The 21,397-nt window shown below is 40.5% G+C and overlaps 1 protein-coding gene across 1 annotated transcript in view; it reads left to right on the top strand.

Annotated features, from left to right (window-relative positions):
• Nucleotides 1–21,397, top strand: part of LOC135215579 (piwi-like protein Siwi) — a 327,956-nt gene that overhangs the window by 244 nt on the left and 306,315 nt on the right. The window lies entirely within an intron of this gene.

The following is a 21,397-nucleotide window of genomic DNA, read 5'->3' as shown; positions in this document are numbered from 1 at the left end:
AAAGAAGCTGGTGAGATTGCAGATTTGAGTGCTTGCCACAAATCAGAATGGTCATATATAGGTAAAGAATAAAATGGTGTTTAGTAACTAAGAAAAGTTTTTGTATATGGGACCTTGACTTACTCAATAATTATATAGCTATTAGTTTCCACCTACTGCAGCCAAATTTAAATACCAGGAACAACTTAGCATGCTTGACTGAACATGAGGTGCTTACAGCAGCTTATTATTTTCCAGTCATGTCACCAGATTTCAGTAGTGTTAGACAATTTCTCGACTGCATTCATAGCCTTAGAGCAGGATGAGCCTGGTCTTGTTTGTTTGATTCAAATTATCATTTAACCGGATATTTTTTTTCTCTGGGAATAGGGCTTGAATGTAACACTATTCAATTAGGCCAAATACTTTTGCATATATGTTTTACTTACCAGGCTTATGCTATGCACAAGTTGTTGGTTAATAATTGCCTTGAATAATCTTGATTTTACATCATTCCTGTAGGCCAAACCTGCTTTTAGATTTTGTTGACTGGCCATAGGATATTAGCAAGACACTGGTAAATAATTACCTTATAATAATTCTCAACTGTTCATTCTTGTATCTCAAATCTTCACATTTATTTATTTACGGGGATTAAGCTATGTGCAAGTCGCTGGTTAATAATTACCTTTATAGTAATCCTTGAAATTTGCATCATTCCTTTTGGGTATATCTTGCTTTTGGGATTTTGTTTATTTACCAACCATAGACTATTATAGTCGCAAGTTGCTTATTAATATAATCACCTTGAAGTAATTTGTGAATGTTAAGACATTCTTCTTGGCCAGACGTTGCAATCAGCCCAAAGCATTTTGTTTTTGTTTACTGTGCCTACAATACTCTTCACTTTGCTTTTCAGAGACTGAAAGTAGTGTGGAGGTTGAAAAGTAATAAGGAGAGAAGTAAATGTTTGGCAAAGGGAAAGGGTCCTCTGAGAGAGAGAAGCTTGTATGCCCTGGGCATATAGAGATATTTTCTGTTGTCATTCAATTGTGAACGTTTCACATCTTGGCTACTAGCCTGTGGTTCGCTTGGTGGACTGGAGCACAGGCCACCTGAGTCAATTAGCGTGGCACGTAATTGGTTACTGATTTAGATTACAGGTGGCCCTCGGTTAGCGGCAGGGGTTCCGTTCCTGGGCACCGATGCCAAGTGATTTTCGACATTAAGGGATTTTAAAGTACGGCCGCTGCACACCTTTTGGAACTCTAGACTAGTCAAAGGCGCCGTAATCCCGCAATGGCGCAATAAGTAAAATTATATTTATGCAGTATAGTACTTTAAAATTTACTGTACATTAGTGCTGTACGTATATTGTAGCATTATAGTCTAACTTTAATAATCCTTTGGGTGTCTAGATTATGTAAAGATATAATAAAGTTTATACTGTGTACAGGTAGCTGTAGTGTTCAAGTTACGATAATTCGTCTGATGATAGTCTGATTTTATGAGAGACCAAATTACAATAGCCTAACTTTATCCCATCTTCTAGTTATGTAGGTTCAATAACAGCCAAAGAGAATGATGAAAGTATGGTTTTAACGTCAACTCGTTGCGTGAACGTGTACAGCCATGAACAACTGAAAGAGAAACTTTTTTTTTTAACAACCAATTGGATAACATCTGTTTGACTTATATTTCAATCATCGTACTACAGTGCACTATTATCATAGTTGTTACAAAGGACATTATGTAGAATAGAACTGAGATATCTTAATGTAATAACTCTATTCGTTATAAATCAAAGATCAATTGGGAAATATACTGTTGAATTTAAACCTAGGTATAACTGAAGCCGAGAAAACTTTTAAAGTTGCTAATTACTATTTTCGTACATTGGCAACAAGGATAAAACTCCAGTAAACGTATGCCATCAAACACAACCGTACATAAAATTGAGATAAAATAATTTTAATCAAAACTACTGTGCTTGAAAGAACACATTTTACTGGTTGGTTTCACGCCGATACTAGATAATGTAAAGTTCGTATTACGATGATATAAAGGATTATTGCCAATGTAATCTGTTAACTAAAAAAAAAAGTAGTTTACATTCACAACGAGACATATTCAATTCATATTTTCCACCTAAAAACACGTATAAGGGAAAATAACCTTGTCAGTATCTAGAAGCAAGGGAATTTGCTCAGAATTGCGTTAATCCTTAAACACCGATTGGACATATTAAACGTCGACAAAAATTGTCTGTTGGGTGCCGAATTGACGTATAAAACGTCAACTCTCAAAACTTTTTTAAAATTTGCTGAAAAATAGTTATAGGCCTACTTGGCAAAAACTTTTGAATCACGCACCTTGAGGATGCTGGGAGTTCACGGATCAAGCTGTTGTTTCGTTTACAATAGTTACCCTGGCACGCAAGTGCGAATTTCTTTCTTCTCGCACTAAAAAGCATCAACGACACATCTCGGAAATTATTTCATCACTTGACATAATTTTTGCACCATTTTATATATTTATGTGCGCAATTTCATTTAGAAAACAACCCATGGTTGTAGCTTTTATCAGTTTTGAAATATTTTCATATAAGTAACAATAAGTACCAATATTTCAACCTCTGGTCAACATTGACTAACGAAATGGTCGAAAAACGCAATTGTAAAGCTAAAACACTTATACAGTATTCTCCTACTTACGATGGGGTTAGGTTCCGAAAAACCCATCGTAAGTTGAGAAAATCGTATCTTGGATATAGCCTAGCCTACACTTAAGTTTATCAGTACCATACAGGCTAGGCTATATACACATATATGGAAGATTAGCTACACTACACCGTATACCTATACATATATGGTATAGTAATTATTAATATCAGCTAATTCGGGTGTTTCAATGCAGATTGACTCATGATATTAAGTATATAATGAAATTTAATAATAAGAACAAGGATCAGACTGTAGCGTAAAGGGTACTCACCAAGATTCGGTCCGTTGTCGGTATACGTGATGGCTACTATAACTAAAGATCGGAAGAGGAGGAGGATGATAAAGCAGCAGGATTATCAATTCGCTCTTCCTCAGATAGAATTTCTTCTTCTGTTAGTTCAGGTGTCCTCGAGGAAACCACTGTTCCGAGACGTACAGGATCGAGTCTCAAGTGAGGGGGTAGGGCTGGGGGAAGCTGAATGCACTGGAGTCGTTCTCTTGAAGAAAAATCCATTGTAGGTTGCACAGTGCGTTTTTTCGTTCTTCATAAATTAACTGGTAACATGCAACACTTTCTTGATGAGCCCTCTGAACTTTGGCAAACCGTTCCTCGTCCCCATCCATTTCACTTAAAAGTTTCAGTCCTTTGATCAAATAAAGCAACGCCTCTGCCAGTTTTTTAGTCGTAAACGTTCGCTCCGGCTCTTTTATTTCTTCCTCTTCTGCTTTTTTTTTCTCTTCTGCAAGTGCAATTAAATCCTCTGCCGTTAGCTCTACATCTTGAACATCTATAAGTTATTGGATATCTTCCTCGTCAATTTCTAAATCTAAACTTTTCCCAAGTATCAACATCTTTTTATTGATTTCCACTTCTTCATTCTGATCGAAACCTTTAAACGAGTTCACATACACTTTCAGCAGATTTTTTCCAGACCCCATTTATACACACTTTCTTTACCTCCTTCCACGCCCTTCCAATGTTCATAATGAAGTTAAGAACACTAAATACTTTCCAGAAAGTTCTGAGATCTTTCTCCTCGTTATCCGTAGCCTGAACAGCCTGCGCAAACGTGTTCCGAAGATAATACGCCTTGAACGTAGCCACAGCACCCTGATCCATGGGTTGTATGAGAGAAGTTGTGTTTGGTGGCAGAAACACAACTTTTACATTCTCGTTAATATCTCTGATGTGCTGAGGGTGGCCAGGAGCATTGTCGAGAATCAGAAGAATTTTGAAGGGGATGTTATTTTTCCTACAATGATCTTTCACTTCCGGAATGAAGCAATGAACGAACCAGTCCTCGAACAATATTGCGGTCATCCAAGCTTTTTTATTATGACGGTAATGCACAGGAAGTGTATGCTTGTTGATGCGTTTTAAAGCCCCTTGGTTTTCTGAGTGATAAATCATAAAGGGCTTAAGTTTATACCCAGCCACATTTCCCCCAAGCCAGAAGAGTCAATCGATCCTTGTATGCCTTAAACCCGGGCATCGCCGTTGCTTCTTTGTGGATGTAGGACCGTTGTGGCATACGTTTCCAATAAAGTCCGGTTTCGTCAACATTAAAGATTTGCTCTGGCAAGTACCCTTCATTAACGACGATCTCGTGTAAAGCATCCTTAAATTTAGCTGCTCCTTCGGCATCAGCGCTTGCTGCTTTACCGCTAATTTTCACACTGAAAATTATGGTGGTTCTTGAAACAATGAAACCATCCACACTTGCTGCAAAACTTTTGTTGTGGTTATCATCATAATTCTTCTTCAGTTCTTCAAAAAGCATGCGTGCCTTTGTCTGAATGGTTAAGAGGGTGAGCGGCATACGCTTTTGTATTTGATCCTCCATCCACGTGACCAGTAACTGCTCCATTTCTTCCAAAGGCCCTATCCTCTTCTTTGATATAACCGTTGAATGAACTGAACCAGATGCCTTTACAGCATCCATTACGCGTTTTTTTTGTCCTTGAGGATGGTGGATACCGTCAATTTCGATAAACATTCGTCACGTGCGATAACCATGACTGCCTTTCCCGCTTCACGCTGGTTTATTATCTTCAGTTTCTGCTCGAAAGTGATGGATTTGCCTCCTCTTTTTTGCACTACCAGCAGGACACCTATTTGGTTGTTTGGCAGACATAGTTTTTTTGTTTTAATTTACGGTACTTGAAAAAAACTCACAAAAATCACAAACGAACACTGACCTAATCTTACTTGGTTCAAAACGAGCGCAAGTGAGGTCGAACTCATTGCCGCTGTACCTACGCCAGCCTCTCGCTCTCGGGCCAACATATCGTACAGCGTAGTACGCTGCTGCCAGCGCTCACTGTGCGCAAAATTTAAAAATACGCATTTTCATTTTCCTTTTTTTTTTTTTTTTTTTTTTAGTATTAATTGCTTACCCCATCGTAACACTGGATTATCATAAAACGGATTATTGTAACTCGAGCACTACCTGTATTCTAGTAATATTCAATTATTTACCTCCATTTTACAACAAATTTCAAGTATCTAGCGCACTATTTCGATTGTGGTGAATTTATGAAAAAAACTTTTTCCTTTCGTCCGTGCTGTAACTCTTCCAAAAAAAATCAAATTTATTTGTCTAATTGTCGTAATGTTTGCACAGCTATATTATTAGCTGTTACATAAAGTTTTATATATGGAAATGTGCATATTTTCAAGTTTTATATATGGAAATTGTGCATATTTTCATGTAGAATACAACTAAAAACAACCCATGGTTGTAGCTTTCATCAGTTTTGAAATATTTTCATATAAATCACGATAAGTGCCAAAATATCAACCTGTTAACTTTGACTACTGAAATGGTCGAAAAATGCAATTGTAAGCTAAAACTCTCACATTCTAGTAATTTCTAGTAATATTCAATCATTTACCTTTATTTTGCAACAATTGGAAGTCTCTAGCACAATATTTCGATTTATGGTGAATTTTTGAAGAAAAAAAAATTTTTTTTCTTATGTCCACGCAGTAAATCTTCTCCAAAAAAATCAGACATTTTTTCGTCCGATAGTCGTAATGTTTGCACATCTTTATATTAGCCGTTACATGAAGTTTTATATATGGAAATGTACTCTACATGAAATTGCACACAACAAAAACATCATGGTTGTAGCTTTTATCAGTTTGAAATATCATATGAATAACAATAAGTGCCAATTTCAACCTTTGGTCAACTTTGATTCGACCGAAATGGTAAAAAAAATGCAATTGTAAGCTAAAACTCCTTGACATTCTATTAATATTCAATCATTTACCTTCATTTTGCAACAAATTGGAAGTCTCTAGCACAATATTTCTATTTATGGTGAATTTTTTAAAAAAGAAAACTTTTTCCTAGTTCCGCGCGGTAACTGCCGAAAAAATCTGTTTTTTCATTCAGTTGTCGTAATGTTTGCAACATTTTCTATTAGCTGCTACATAAAGTTTTAAATATGAAAATGTTCGCAATTTCCTGTAGAATACAACAAAAAAACAACCCATGCTTGTAGCTTTTATCAGTTTTAAAACATTTTCATAGAAATAACTATAAGTGCCAAAATATCAACCTAAAATGGTCGAAAAACGCAATTGTAAGCTAAAACTCTTACATTCTAGTAATATTCAATCATTTACCTCCATTTTACAATAAATTGGAAGTCTCTAGCACAATATTTCGATTATGGTGAATTTTGAAAGCTACTTTCCTTACGACCGAGCAGTAACTCCGAAAAAATCAGAAATTTTTTTCGTCCGATTGTCGTAATGTTTGCACCGTTTTATATTAGCTGTTATTATAACTTTTTATATATGAAAATGTGCGCAATTTCATGTAAAATACATTAAAAAACAACACATAGTTGTAGCTTTTATCAGTTTTGAAATATTTTCATATAAATCACGATAAGTGCCAAAATTTCAACCTTCGGTCAATTTTGACTTGACAGAAATGGTAAAAAAACAAAAAAACGCAGTTGTAAGCTATATCTATTACATTCTAGTAATATTCAACCATTTACCTTTATTTTGCAACAAACTGGATGTCTCTAGCACAATATTTCTATTTATGGTGAATTTATGAAAAAATATTTCCATAAGTACGTCTGTGCAGTAACTTCCGAAAAAATCAAATTTTTGTCCAATTGCCTAATATTTGCACCGTTTTATATTAGCCATTACATCAAGTTTTATATATGAAATGTTTGCAATTTCATGTAGAATACAACAAAAAACAACCCATGGTTGTAGCTTTTATCAGTTTAAAATTTATTCATATAAATAACGATAAATAGAAAAAATTCGACCTTCGGTCAACTATGACTCAACCAAAATGGTTGAAAACTGCAATTGTAAGCTGCAACACGTACAGTCCAGTAATATTCGCGTTACGAATTCATGCATCATAGAGATAATATTTTCTCTTGTGTTGCTTTGAATGTTTTACAATTTGTTATATAAAAAAATTCATCGCAATTTAGTGTACAATACAACAAACAAATAATTGACTCATTAGCTTTAACCTTTTTGCTCACACCGTGATTTGTATACAAAATTATATTAAAAAAATTTTGCTCTGTAATATATTCCAATATTATGTATGATAATGATATTTTTTAATTTCTGATGGTTGCATACTAAACTTCATGCAGGAGCCAAAAATGAGCTCTTTAAACTTGAAAATTAAGCATGCTGTGATGCTTTGGCGCTCACTCCCGAACGCTGGCGGCACACGGGAGAGAGAGACTGAAATACCGGCTTGGTGTTGAAAGGTTAATTATGGCGATAAAAACTCTTATTTGCCATCAGCTGATTTCAAACCACAACATTGGCCACTCCGCAGAATACTGGCTTAGATTTGCCTTGGTATTTTATAATACAATAATATGAAAAGACATACAATATTATTGGATACAGTGAAGTAATGTATAACTTTTGAAAAGATTTATGGAAGAGATGCATAATTTATAAAATAACTCCATGCTTTTCCGGAACAGTGGCGGACAATAACGAACATGAAAAACATCCCCCCCCTGACAATGTGGAGCGTAGTTACAAAGGCTGCCTTAATTTGTATCATATTTATGTACAAAAAAAATATACCCTATATATACGTAATATATTTTCATACACATTATAAACATAAAAGCATAAACATTTAAAAATTTGATGCATCGATTGCTAAATTTGCAATCTTTTTAACAATATTTTGGGAAGAGCGGCAGACGGCAACTTACAAGAATGAACATGAAAAAACATCGTATTTGATAACGTGAAGGGCAGTTTCAAAAGCTCTTTTTATCATATTTCTGCGCAGAAATAAAAAACCCTATACGTAATACATTTTCATACACATTTTAAACATAAAAGCATGAACATTATAAAATCGACACATCTATCACTAATTTGCACTTTTTTTAACTATTTTTGGAAGAGCGGCAGGTGGTGGCTCACAAGAAAGAATATGAAAAAACATTGTATTATTACGTGAAGGGCAGTTTCAAGAGCTGCCTTCGTGTCATATTTCTGTGCTGAAGTAAAAAATACCCCTTTAACGTAATACATTCATACACATTTTAAACAAAAAAGCATGAAACATTTATAAATTGACACATCCATAGCTAAATTTGCACTTGATGTAACATGATATTTTCGGCATAGAACAGCGTCAGAGGCATATATTTTTACCCTAATAGGTGCCTATGTAATAGCACTCCCTAAAATTTGTTGATATAATTTGCATAACCTTTATGGTCTGAACGGCATTTCTACAAATGTATGAACTCGGACAACGGCGCCAGCGGCGCTGTTAACTGAAAATTGTGCCGTAAAAATGCCGCTGAGCGATTGCGCTGTTAACTGAGGGCCGCCTGTACTTTGAATGTGGTAATTCTTCTAATTTCTTTTCGAGTAATCATTTATCTGTAAATATTCTTTTTATGCATTCAACTTACCTGTCAGATATATACTTAGCTATAGACTCCGTCGTCCCCGATAGAAATTCGAATTTCGTGGCACACTCTACAGGTAGGTCAGGTGATATACCGCCCCGCCGCTGGTGGCGGGAATAGGGATCATTCCCGTTTTCTAAGACAGATTTTCTCTCATCGGCGTGACAGCAACATTGTTGTTGTTACTCCTGATTTGATTTTCGTGTTTTTTCATCGCTATTGATCTTCTAAGCCGGTTATTTTGGTGACGTATTGGATCTTTGGTTTGGCATACTCTTTCGTGGACCGTTTTTTGGACTGGTTTTGGATATTTCTCATGATGTCGGATTCTAGCTTTTACGGTTAGAAGACAGTGTGTAAATGAGGGATGCATGGTAGGGTTACCGAAAGCTTCGGTAGACCCTCACCACAGTTTGTAAGGGGTGTGTAGAAGGAATGAATGTTCAATTTCTAACACCTGTGATGAATGTGTAAAATATGAATGAGGAAGAATGGAAGAATTTAAATTCCTATTTAAGGAAATTATATAGGATAGGGCTAGGAAGGCTTCCTCCAGAAGCGTAAGTAGGTCTCGCTCTAACGAGCCTATTAAATTAACACCTAACCCTAAACCTGTATCTTCTTCCTCTAGTACTAAGACTGCAAATCCGGCAACGGAAATTGCAGATCTTAAAGCTGCGCTACAAAGGATGGAACGTCAAATGCTGACGTTGAAAGGTAAGCACAGTGATAGTGAATTAAGTGTCCCTAGTGCAGTGGAGGGTGCGTCTGATCGGCTTCATCTCGCTCCCAGGCCTAGACCTCTTCCAAGCTCACAGGCCCAGAGGAGAAGGAATGTCAAAAGCATTACGGAGGTTATGGAGAATCCCACCGATCAGGCGTCCCTCGGCAGATTCTGTGACGACCCGAACTGCCAAGGATCGCTATTGAAAAAGCATCCTTAAGAAGTGTTTTTCTTCGTCAGATTCTTCACCGAATGTAAGGGGATGGAGTTCTGATGAACTCTCACGCCCCTTTAAAGAGAAGTTGGAAGGCTCCAACTTTGGATTCAAGCCCTGAGCTTTTCTCCGATCTATCACCTTGTGAGAAGAAAAGGAGATTGGTTCCTAAACGGAAATCAGAGTTTCCTTCCGCTCTAGACATCCCTCACCTGAATCAGGGAAGGAAAAGAGAATGCGGCTGCGAAAATTATCCTATGTGCAGGAGCAACTTTCGGCCTTAGTAGGAGTTTTTACTAAGGAGACTACCAGGAGAAAGAACTCTTTCCTTCCTATAAAGAAGACGAAGGGAAGGAAAGAAGAAACGGAAGTTTCAGCCTTATACTCAGAGGAGTATGAAGAATGTGCCAAAAACGCCAACCTGGCGCAATGCGCCAGATGGCGTTTGAGACTCCATACGAGTCAGAAGAGCCAGAAGCGCCAGATGCGCCATATGCGCCATATGCGCCAGAAGCGCCAGCCTGGCGAAATGCGCCAGAAGCGCCACCTGCCGAAATGCGCCAGAAGCGCCACCCTGCCGAAATGCGCCAGAAGCGCCAGCTTGGCGCAAGGAATCACGAGCGCAACCCGGCGCAATGAGCCACAAATGACAAATAAGAGACGGACTTCTTCCAAAAGACAATTAAGCCAAGAGGATTTGTTTAGCTTTCGGAAGGATAAACCTTTACCTGACAGGGACTCTAGTTGTCGCACAAGCGGCCGTAGCCATTGTCAAGACATAGGTGGTTCCGGAGAAAGCGATATGAGAGGACATCCTTCGTCTGACGGAGAGAAAGGTGTCGCACGCGGCCATCGCTCTTGCCAGGAGAAGGATAAGGTCGTTTTGCAGGATCAACTTATCTCTCGTAGGGACGCAAGTTATCGCACAGGCGGTCGTCGTTCTTGCGAGTGTGGTGGATGTTGCAAGAGGCCAGTCTCCTGTTGGAAATAAACAATCCTCTTCGGAATTGGATTTGGAAGAGATTTCGGACTCTGAAGACCACTCGGCTCCGGGTTTGTGAGATTACAAGACGCTGGCAGCCCTCTTACTTCAAGAGTTTGGGGACTCTTTAAGCCCGACTGCTCCTCCTTCTCCAAGGTCCTTATTTACAAGCACGAAGGTCCCGAAACAATCATCTTTTATTAAAATGAAGCCAACCATTTCCATGAAGAAGGCTCTCCGATTCGTAGGAAATTGGTTGGAATCCATGGAGAAGGCGGGGAAGACAGTCTTTACCTGCCCTCCTTCCAGACTATCAGGAAGAAGGGAATTTGGTACAAGACGGGCAAACCACGGGGTCTAGCTGTCCCGTCCACTGCCGAAGCAGATTTTTCGAATCTGGTAGATTCGTCTAGGAGACAAGCCCTTGTCATCACAAAGATCACATGGGGGACTTCTGAGATGGACCATCTCCTCAAGGGACTGTTTAATGTCTTAGAAGTTTTTAACTTCTTAGACTGGTCCCTTGGGGTGTTGGCCTAAAAGACACAAGAGAAGGAATCTCATAGTCCAGAAGTCCTTCATAGTGTTCTTTCCTGTATGGACAAGGCGGTTCAGGATGGATTCAGGAGAAGTGGCCTCTCTGTTTGGAACTGGTATTCTGAAGAAGAGAGTCTTATTTAGCTCTTTTCTGACGAAAGCAGTTACTCCTACTCAGAGGTCATCTCTTCTGTATGCTCCCTCTGTCGGACCAATTGTTTCCTTCAAATCTAGTAAAAGATATTTCTCATTCTTTGACAGAAAAGGCCACACAAGATCTCTTGGCCCAATCTGCAAAGAAATCGAGGACTTCGGGTCCTATTAAGAGAGAGAATCGGCTCTTCAACAGCCCTTTCGAGGGAGTACCTCGGCCAGACCCTCTTTTAAGAAGAGAGGAGTGCAGAAGAGAGGTAGGTCTTCCTTCAGACCTATCAAGAGAGCGAAATGAGACAACAGTCCTTCAAGCACCGGTAGGAGCCAGACTTCGGAAATTTTCCGAAGAATGAGACGGGCAGAAATTTGGTCCCTTTCCGTGGTAACAAAGGGATATATGATCCCCTTTCGAGACAGACCTCCCTTGACTACGAAACCCGAGGGAACTGTCAGCCCAATACAGGGACCCTGCCAAGAAAGAAGCATTATTGCAACTGGTAGAACAGATGTTGCAAAAGGAGGCCATCGAAGTGGTTCAGGATCCGCATTCCCGAGGATTCTACAACCGTCTTTTTCTGGTTCCGAAATCCTCAGGAGGGTGGAGACCGGTCCTGGAATTGAGCGCATTGAACCGATTTGTGGAGAACACAAAGTTCTCTATGAAACATCAAAATCGGTTCTTGCGGCTCTTCGTCCAGGAGATTGGATGGTCTCCTTAGATCTACAAGATGCATACTTTCATGTCCCCCTGCATCCATCATCGAAGAAATATCTATCTCCGATTCATGATGCAGGGGAAAGTATACCAATTCAGAGCCCTATGCTTCGGCCTTTCTACGGCCCCCTCAAGTGTTCACGAGGCTAATGATGAATGTTGCGAGATGGCTACATTTAGAGGGGATAAATATATCCCTTTATCTGGACGATTGGCTAATAATGCAAAATCGGAAATTCAGTGCTTGAAGGACTTGGAGAAGACTTTGAACTTGACAAAATCTCTGGGACTGCTCGTGAACCTCGAGAAATCATAATTGATCCCCAGACAGAACATAGTCTATCTGGGGATACAGATGGATTCTCGGGGTTTTCGGGCGTTTCCATCTCAAGACAGAAATACTCGAGGCTTAGAAAAGATCTCGAACTTCTTAGGGAAAGAACGGACCACGGCGAGGAATGGCTCAGTCTGCTGGGCACCCTTTCCTCGTTAGAGCAGTTCATTTCCCTGGGAAGATTAAATCTCTGACCTCTGCAATTTTATCTAAAGAGGATGTGGAGTCAAAAGACAGGTGACTTGTCAGACGTTTTTCCCATCCAACAGGGGATAAAATCCGACCTAAAGTGGTGGTTAACCCCATTAACAAGGAACGAAGGGGTGTCCCTCTTGATTCGGAACCCTCACCGAGTGTTGTTTTCCGATGCCTCGGAAACAGGTTGGGGAGCAACACTGGGTCCAAAGGAAGTAGCAGGTATTTGGACCAGACAACAAAACTACTCTGCACATCAATGCAAAGGAACTCCTGGCAATTCATCTAGCCCTGGAATACTTCGAAGCGGAAGTCAGAGAGGTGGTAGTTCAAGTCAATTCCGACAACACCACAGCTCTGGCTTACATCCGGAATCAAGGGGGCACTCACTCTTTCTCTCTGAACGAAATAGCGAGAGCTCTATTAACCTGGACAGAGGAACGGGGCATTATTCTGCGTACAAGGTTTGTCCAAGGAGTAAAAACCTAAGGGCAGACAGGTTGAGCAGAAAGAACCAGGTTCTCCCGACAGAGTGGATGCTCCACTCAGGAGTCTGCAGACAAATATGGTCACTCTGGGGGAGACCCCAGATCGACCTGTTTGCCACGTTCCTCTCCAGGAAAATAGACAACTTCTGCTCGCTAGAAGAAGATCCCAGAGCCACAGCGATCGATGCCTTCCTCATGGATTGGTCAGGCATAGACGCATACGCCTTTCCCCCATTCAAATTGCTGGGGAAGTAGTAAGGAAATTTGTGTCATCGGAGGGAATGAGAATGACTCTAATTGCTCCCTTTTGGCCTTCCGAATCTGGTTCACAGAGGGGTACTGGAATGGACGGTGGACTTCCCCAGATCTCTACCAGACAGGACAGATCTGCTCAGACAACCCCACTTCGAGAGGTTCCACAAAAACATCCAGTGTCTCTCCCTGACTGCCTTTCGACTATCGAAAGACTGGTCAGAGCGAGAGGCTTTTCAAAGAAAGTGGCAACTTCAATTGCTAGAGCCCGCAGAGCCTCTACCCTGCGGGTCTACCAATCGAAGTGGGAAGTTTTCCGTAGATGGTGTAGGTCGAAGAAGCTGTCCTCTTCCAATACCTCTGTAACCGAAATCGCGGATTTTCCGTATGAACTATCAAGGGATATAGGAGCATGCTCTCAGCTGTTTTTAGAAACAGAGGGCTGAATCTTGAGAATAATAAGGATCTTCATGATCTCATCAGGTCTTTCGAGACTAAGAAATTGAGATCGTCGATTCCCCCGAGTTGGAACCTGGACGTTGTCCTAAAGTTCTTGATGTCGGACAGGTTCGAACCTATAGATAAAATCTCATTCAGAGATCTTACTAGCAAATGCATATTCCTCGTTGGCTCTCCGCAACTGCTAAGAGGATCAGTGAATTGCATGCTTTGGACTCTCGGGTGGGATTTAGAAAAGACTCTGCTGTCAATTCTTTCCAGGATCTTTTCCTAGCAAAGAATGAGAACCCTTCTAAACCTTGACCTAGAAGTTTCGAAGTCAAGGGACTCTCTTCTCTGGTAGGAAAAGAGTTGGATCGGTCCCTTTGCCCAGTCAGGACCTTAAAATTTTATTTAGAAAAGAAGACACAGCTTCAGGGATGTCGACAAGGTCTTTGGTGTTCGGTAAGAAAACCCCAAGAGACCTATGTCAAAGAACGCACTGGCATTCTTTGTCAGAAATGTAATTACCGAAGCTCATAGGAATTGCCAAGAGAACTCTTAAAGCTGCTGAGAGTGAAAGCTCACGAAGTCCGGGCTGTGGCAACTTCCTTTTCTTTTACGAAGAATATGTCCATGAGAAACATTTTAGCAGCAACTTATTGGAGGTGCAATTCAGTATTTGCATCCCACTATTTAAGGATGTTAGAATAACATACGATAAATGTTTTTCTCTTGGACCTTATGTATCAGCGGACTACTGTGTTGGGAAATGGAAGCAGACGCTGATTCCTTGAAATTTGTTTTTTTAATAATTTTATTAACTTAGTTTTAATATTGTTGTTGAGTTGTGGGTTGCTTGAAAGGATGTTCGGGGATGACTCCTTTCAATCTTAGTACTACCCCAATGAGGATCAGGTGATCGGGATTAGTGTCGTGCTCTATGATCATGCCAATAGGCAAGGTGTTTTGTCATGTAAGTGGATAGGACCCCATTGACAAGATCCTAAGGTTTCTGAAGCGTAAGTGGGTAAGACCCCTGTAACAGACCATCAAGAACTCTTAGCATGAGGTCACTACCTCGCTGAGGCTCTTGAAGCGATACGGGCTCCTAGGCAGTAGCCATGAAGTCTTTCGCTAACACAGGTAGGAATCAAGGTTTTTTAATTTTATTACCTACAACATATGTTGTTTCCTGTCTATTTCAGTAAATTAGCTGTCTCTTACCCTCCGCCAAAGGTGCCAATCAGCTAAGTATATATCTGACAGGTAAGTTGAATGCATAAAAATGTTATTGTCATGATACAATAAAGTTTTATGCATACTTACCTGCAGATATATACGGTGTATGGCCCACCCGACCTCCCCTCAGGAGACAGGTGGAAGAGAAAATCTGTCTTAGAAAACGGGAATGATTCCTATTCCCGCCACCAGCGGCGGGGCGGTAGATCACCTGACCTACCTGTAGAGTGTGCCGCGAAATTCGAATTTCTATCGGGGACGACGGAGTCTATAGCTAAGTATATATCTGCCAGGTAAGTATGCATAAAACATTATTGTATCATGACAATAACATTTTATAGTAGAATCTAATTTGCTGTGAGACTAATATAAATACTACATGGTGATATAAAAATTTGGGTTTTTAGAAGGTTGTTTTTAAAAATACATTTATTGAATATGTACAGGAAATGCTATTATGTATACCTATTTGTAAGTGATATTTGTTTTATTCGTTTATAACTAATCCGAGAATAAATGTGTTTTTAAGTTTGTAGAGTCCAATGGTTTTGATACTGTGAAAAGAATTGTTGATATACCATTATTATGATAATTATTATTTTTATAACTACATTCATGCTATTTTTAGATACATTTTTTTGAGTATATGAAATGCTAATATTATTCATACATTCTCTCCTACCATCCCTCCTATCTTAGTCATTTGCTCTTGTGTCTGGCTCCATTGCTTCCTTCCCATGCCTTTGCCAGCATTTTATTTCGATTATCATGGATTTATCAATATAACAGTGAAGTGTTGTGCAGAAGAGGAAGCAGCTACTTGTCCCTCGATTCTCTTAGACGAAGGTCACTGTCCTGCTCCCTTCTGCCGGGGAGAGGACATACCAGAGGTCCAGGGGAGTTTGGGGGTTACGTACAGGTGGTTACACACAGGTAGTTGCTCCCTCAGTGAAACATGTTGTCAACACAGGCAGTCCCCAGTTAACGCTGACTTGGTTAATGGCTAATCAGTTTTATGATGCTTGTCCAGCAACATGAAATTGGCGATTTATGGTGCCATAAACGGGTCAAATTTTGGTTATTGGCACTATAAGTGTTGATAATGGAGTTATGGCGCTATAACATACCTAATAGAGGCGCCATTACTGCTAAGTGTCAGTTAACAGTGGTTTTCTCTTACCAGCACCCCGCTGAGAACAGAACCCCCACCGATAACCTGGGAGTGCCTGTACCAGGAATCAACAGACAGCCGCTTGAAAGGCATCTTTCTGAGTGTGTGTTAGGTGGTGTCTATCTGGCCCTTGGGTCTCCTAGACTTAGTTATTGTCTTGCTCCTCTGCCCGATGGGGAGGATTAAGCATAATGGTAGTCAAGGAAGTCTGAGGGGGCTGCCCATCCAAACGCCACTGGAAAGATGTCTTTTAGTGCACAGTTGTCATCCTATTCCATTGGTTCGTCACTTATAGATCGCAGCAATGACATGATTCTTTTGTTTCTGGACCACTGAAGAGATATTCTTCGGTTGATGAAGCCTCGTCCCCTTGCAGTCATGTTTGTCCAACTCCTCACATATGATGTTCAATTAGTGACAAAGGTGATTTGACTCACAATCGATGTTCGACTTGTGACTCAGCTTATTCAACTCTGTTGATTTTTGGCTTGCAACTCTGACTAGTACCGATTCTCATGATGAGCACCAGGAATAGGCACCTAGGCACTTGAATCTCTTGTATCAGGCTTTTTTTTTTTTGTTGAGTACCAGCCCCAACCAGGTGCTTTGCACCATCCGAGTCGTCCGCTCCCTTGCTCCAGCTCACCTGGCGTTTCCCACGCCTCGCTTGGCACCAGATATTGGTAGTCTGGTGCTGCCCGCTTGGACGCCCCTATGACACAGTCCTCGTTCATTTTTGTTAACACTAGGGGATCTTTTGCTAGCACCAGTTCAACAGGACATCAAGTACATCATGAGAGTCAAGAAAGAGGTTCTCTGTGTAGTCCTTTTTGGGAAGTTTTCATCACGGAGAAGACAGATAAGTGGCGAGAAGTGGCAAGTTCTCTCCAACCTTTGGCGCAGTCAACTCAAATCAACCCCCCTCTCACTTTCCCGTGAACAAACCCTTTTAAGGCAGTTGTAGGAAGAGAATGCTCCATTTGGTGGGTGAAAACCTATGCTCTCCCTTCATGAAGCATTTTTTCTTTATTTGCTGAGGTAAATAAGTTATTCCTAACTATTTGGTTGCTATCACCACCGCAATTGATGATCTGTGTGTTATCTATCACCTGCTTCCGCTAGTTCTGAGAAGAGCTGCCAAGAACAGATATCCTCTTCTCTTTTTCGTTACTCCTGGTTTACACTGGTGAGGACGAGGGAATAAAAGGAACTCTACAGATTATACTCCCTAGAGTTTGAATGCTAGAGCATATGTTCCTGGTTCGATCTTAGGATCTCCCTAGTGCTCCTGGTTTGTAAACAACCAGTTTGGTATGAACTAGTCTTCTTCGGTGTCATGTTTTCGCTGTAGAAGCTTTCCTTTGAGATAGCTTCACCTTCGCTATTTTCATTGGAGAATGGAGGTGGGTCTGCTTCCAGTTCTTATTCTTTTTCTCTTCGAAGTGAAGAAGAATTAGGCTGACGCTTGATCAACAGGAGCCTACGAATATACTTCTATATTCTCCTCCCGAACAAAAAAAAAAAAAATTGTTTTATCAGTTGCCACCGTCCAAGTCTAGGCCCTACTTAAATTAATTCTTCTTTTGGTGACGGAAATGAATATACTTTCTCTTTTATTAATCTGAAACTTTGGACAGCCTTTCAGTCCTCCATTTCCTATTTTGATTTTGATATGACTAGTGTTTTGGCAACAGCACCACAGGGTGGACATTATCACAGAAGAAGGGGGTTTCTTTCCCTCTTGGTTTGGTTTACATGTTGGTGCTCAAGGGTATCTGTTGTGCACTAAACTCTGTAAGACAAATGCATTCCAAGACGGAATGTGCTACCAGGTAACTCGGCCTACGGAGTCGAGTGAAGAGCAGAGTAACGTAAAAACAAACGCCATACTTACAAACAAAAACAAAACTTCCTTCTCATTGAGTTTTTGTTCATCTTTATATTGTTTCTCCTCCTGTCAAGGGTTAACTTCTAATTTGAATCTCTGCCTGGCCATTACAAACTTAAGTCTATGGTTGGCTTTGTGCTTATGGTTTCTATTTTGTTTTCCACATTTGCAATTATGAGAATCAATGGACAGAGATATGTCTCATTAGACTCATCAGCTTCTTGCTGTTTACCCCATGGTATAACAGAAGTATCAATAGGCTGCTGCGATGCCTCAAAATAATTTCTCTGAAAAACAGTGGTTATTTGTTTGCCATGTAATTTTTCTAATTTGTTAAAAGTTCAACTACAGGCAGTCCATGGGTTACAACAGTTTCGGCTTACGACATTCTGAGGTTTCGACTCTTCTCAATTATATTCATCAGACATTATTTCCAGGGTTATGACACCTACAACGCTCATCTGGCAGATGAAATATGACCCCAAAAATGTTAAATAATCAATATTTGAAGGTTTTTTTTTATGAAAAATGCCATAAGAATGCAGTTTACATAGTTTTCAATGCAAACCCAGCATTAAAAGTAAGGTTTTCTTAGGATTTTTGGCGATGTTCCGTTGTAAAAACCTGGGGACTGCCTGTATTAGTTGTTCACTGCAAATTGGAGTGACTGTTGGAAGACTTAGCCTGGCCTGATAGCTCTGCTTCCAGTGTAAAGAGAAGTTCCTCACAGAACCTGTCTGCCTGTCTAAATGTGTTATCTTCCCTTTTATATGGACTTCATGTTTGAGCGCTAAACAAAGTATTGTGGAGTGTTCTTTGGCCTACTTTGAAGCAAAACTAAGGATGTAAGAATAGCCTCTGCTTCCTTAGTTTTCAGACATTATTTGCTCTTTGTGCCCATTCTGCTAGTGAACTACTGGAGAGGTAAGAAATCTTTGCTTATTATATTTTTTTTTATATAGGCTAAAAAAAATTTTGAAATTTTTCAGTACCTGAAGACCATTTTTAGTGACTGGCATGGCATCGGGGAAGGAAGCTCAGGATGTTCTATTATTATTTCTTCACCTTTCCAATAAGGTGCTGAGTTTGGAGAGTCGGGGTACGGTGTACCCTGAGCACCCACCCCTCTCAGTGGATGGGTCTTGACTGTATTTCATTGTAGTCAGGGTGTTTCTGGTGTTATTTTGGTGCTGCACCCAGAACAAGGTCTGGCACCCATCATACTTTGCTAGCCATAGGAGTATTACCCTCGCTGGAAAGTTTCCCCGAAGTCGAAGGCAATCCTTTGCTGTACCGCCACGCCACTACCAGTCAAGATGATCTCCAACCATAGGCAGTATTCATCCTCACAGCTCTGTTAACTGATAGGAATGTCAATCATTGTTTTTGTCAATGCTAGCTACTTTTCTATTTCAAATTCATTACATGATCTAATGCTTTGGGGTAGAATATGTCCATGATCCCACCTCCTTTCAATGTGGAATCAGCTATATAATTCTGGGGCAAGTCTCTTATACAAAAAGATTTTTTTTATAATCAAATAATGTTTTGTATATCCAGTAATTATATGATTGGAGCCTACCCACCTTCCCCTCTAATGGACATTATGCATAAAACTGAATAAAGTGATTAGCTAAGTTGTTCCTAGTATTGCTGTTAGGGAACGGCACTGTATACCTACACTGAGCAATTGAAGTGCTACACGCGAAATATGAATTTGGCTGCCTTTTGTGAAAACTATTAGCCATATAAGTACTGGGTAAGTACTATATACAAAATCCTTATTTTATCTTATTTAAAGATATCATCTTTCAATAGGCCTATTATGTTCTGGTTTTTAATGCACATTACAAAAAAGTTTATACAGTAAGTCCTCGGGTTACGCTGGTCTCGACTTACGATGTTTCGTGGTTATCGAACGCGCCCCCATAAAAATAAAAAATATATGCGTCGTTCCGTCTTACGCGGTTTAGCGTCGTAAGTGACGTAACAAACACGAACTAGTTCCGGGCGCACGGCTGGAAAGAATATGCTTTGGGGTGGGGGGAGAGGGACGGACGTCGCTTCGCTACGCTCATTCCTCGCCCATGACGCCAATTTGGTTGTTTACGCTGCCTTTCTCTCCCTCGTGTTGTATCATTTTTGTAACTTTTTGCTCTTTATGGCTCCCAAGCGCAAGGCGGACTCTTCTGATGGTAGTGCATCGAAGAAAAGAAAGGCCATCACCATGGAAATTGAAGTGGACATTATAAAGCAATCTGAGAAGGGAGAAACGCCAACAAACATTGGCCGCTCTCTTGGTCTTAGCCGATCGACCGTTGCTACCATTATCAAAGATAAAGAGCGCATTGTTGAACATGTGAAAGGATCTGCTCCTATGAAAGCGACAGTGATAACCAAGCAGCGTAACCGCACTTACATCGCCAAGGAGGAGAAGTCGGCACCCGTCATAAAACCAGCAAGGAGAGGCTAACTTTACTTTTTGGGGGTAATGCTGCTGCGACTTCAAACTGAAGCCCTTGTTGGTGTATCAGGCTGAAAATCCAAGGGCACTCAAGGTCATTTGGAAGGGTCAACTACCAGTAATTTGGAAGTCCAACAAGAAGGCATGGGTGACACTTGCAGTGTTTGAGGACTGGTTCGTAAAACCATTTTGTGCCAAGTGTGGAGCGGTATTGCGCCTCCAAGGGTATCCCCTTTAAGGTGTTGCTAGTGCTGGACAATGCCCCTGGACACCCTGCCCAGCTGGGAGACTTCAACCCTAATGTCAAGGTGGTTTACCTTCCACCTAATACCACGGCCCTTTTACAGCCTATGGACCAAGGAGTGATTGCTTCGTTCAAGGCCTACTACCTACGCGTAGGACAATTGCTATGGCTTTACAGGCAACTGAAACCAAGAAGGACTTGACTCTGAAGGACTTGGAAATCCTACAACATCCTTGATCCTGTAAAGAACATTGCTGATTCCTGTGAGAAGGTTAAACAAACAAACATGAATGGTGTCTGGAAGAAAATTTGTCCTCAATTTGTGAATGATTTCCATGGGTTTGAGGACACACTTCAGCAAGTTGTAAAGAACGTTGTTGCCCTGAGTAAGGAAATCAATTTGGAGATGGAGGTTGATGATGTTACAGAGCTGCCGGAGTCTCATGGCGAGGAGTTATCTGCTGAGGACCTGATACAACCTGGAGAAGCAGATGATAGAGGAAGAAGCGGCAGCACCCACCCCAGAGCCTAAGGCTTTCACAAGGCAGGACTTGGCAAGAGGTTTTGCAGAGTTGCAGCAAGCGTTGGCAACTTTTGAGGCTCAGGATCCCAACTTGGACAGGTTCACTAGGGTTTCCAGAGGCATCATGGATTTGATGCAGTGTTACAAGGAGATCTTGGATGAAAAGAGGTTGCTCTCTGTACAGA

Source organism: Macrobrachium nipponense, chromosome 5, assembly GCF_015104395.2.
Source record: "Macrobrachium nipponense isolate FS-2020 chromosome 5, ASM1510439v2, whole genome shotgun sequence".
NCBI lineage: Eukaryota > Metazoa > Arthropoda > Malacostraca > Decapoda > Palaemonidae > Macrobrachium > Macrobrachium nipponense.
This window is presented reverse-complemented; position numbering and strand designations above follow the sequence as displayed.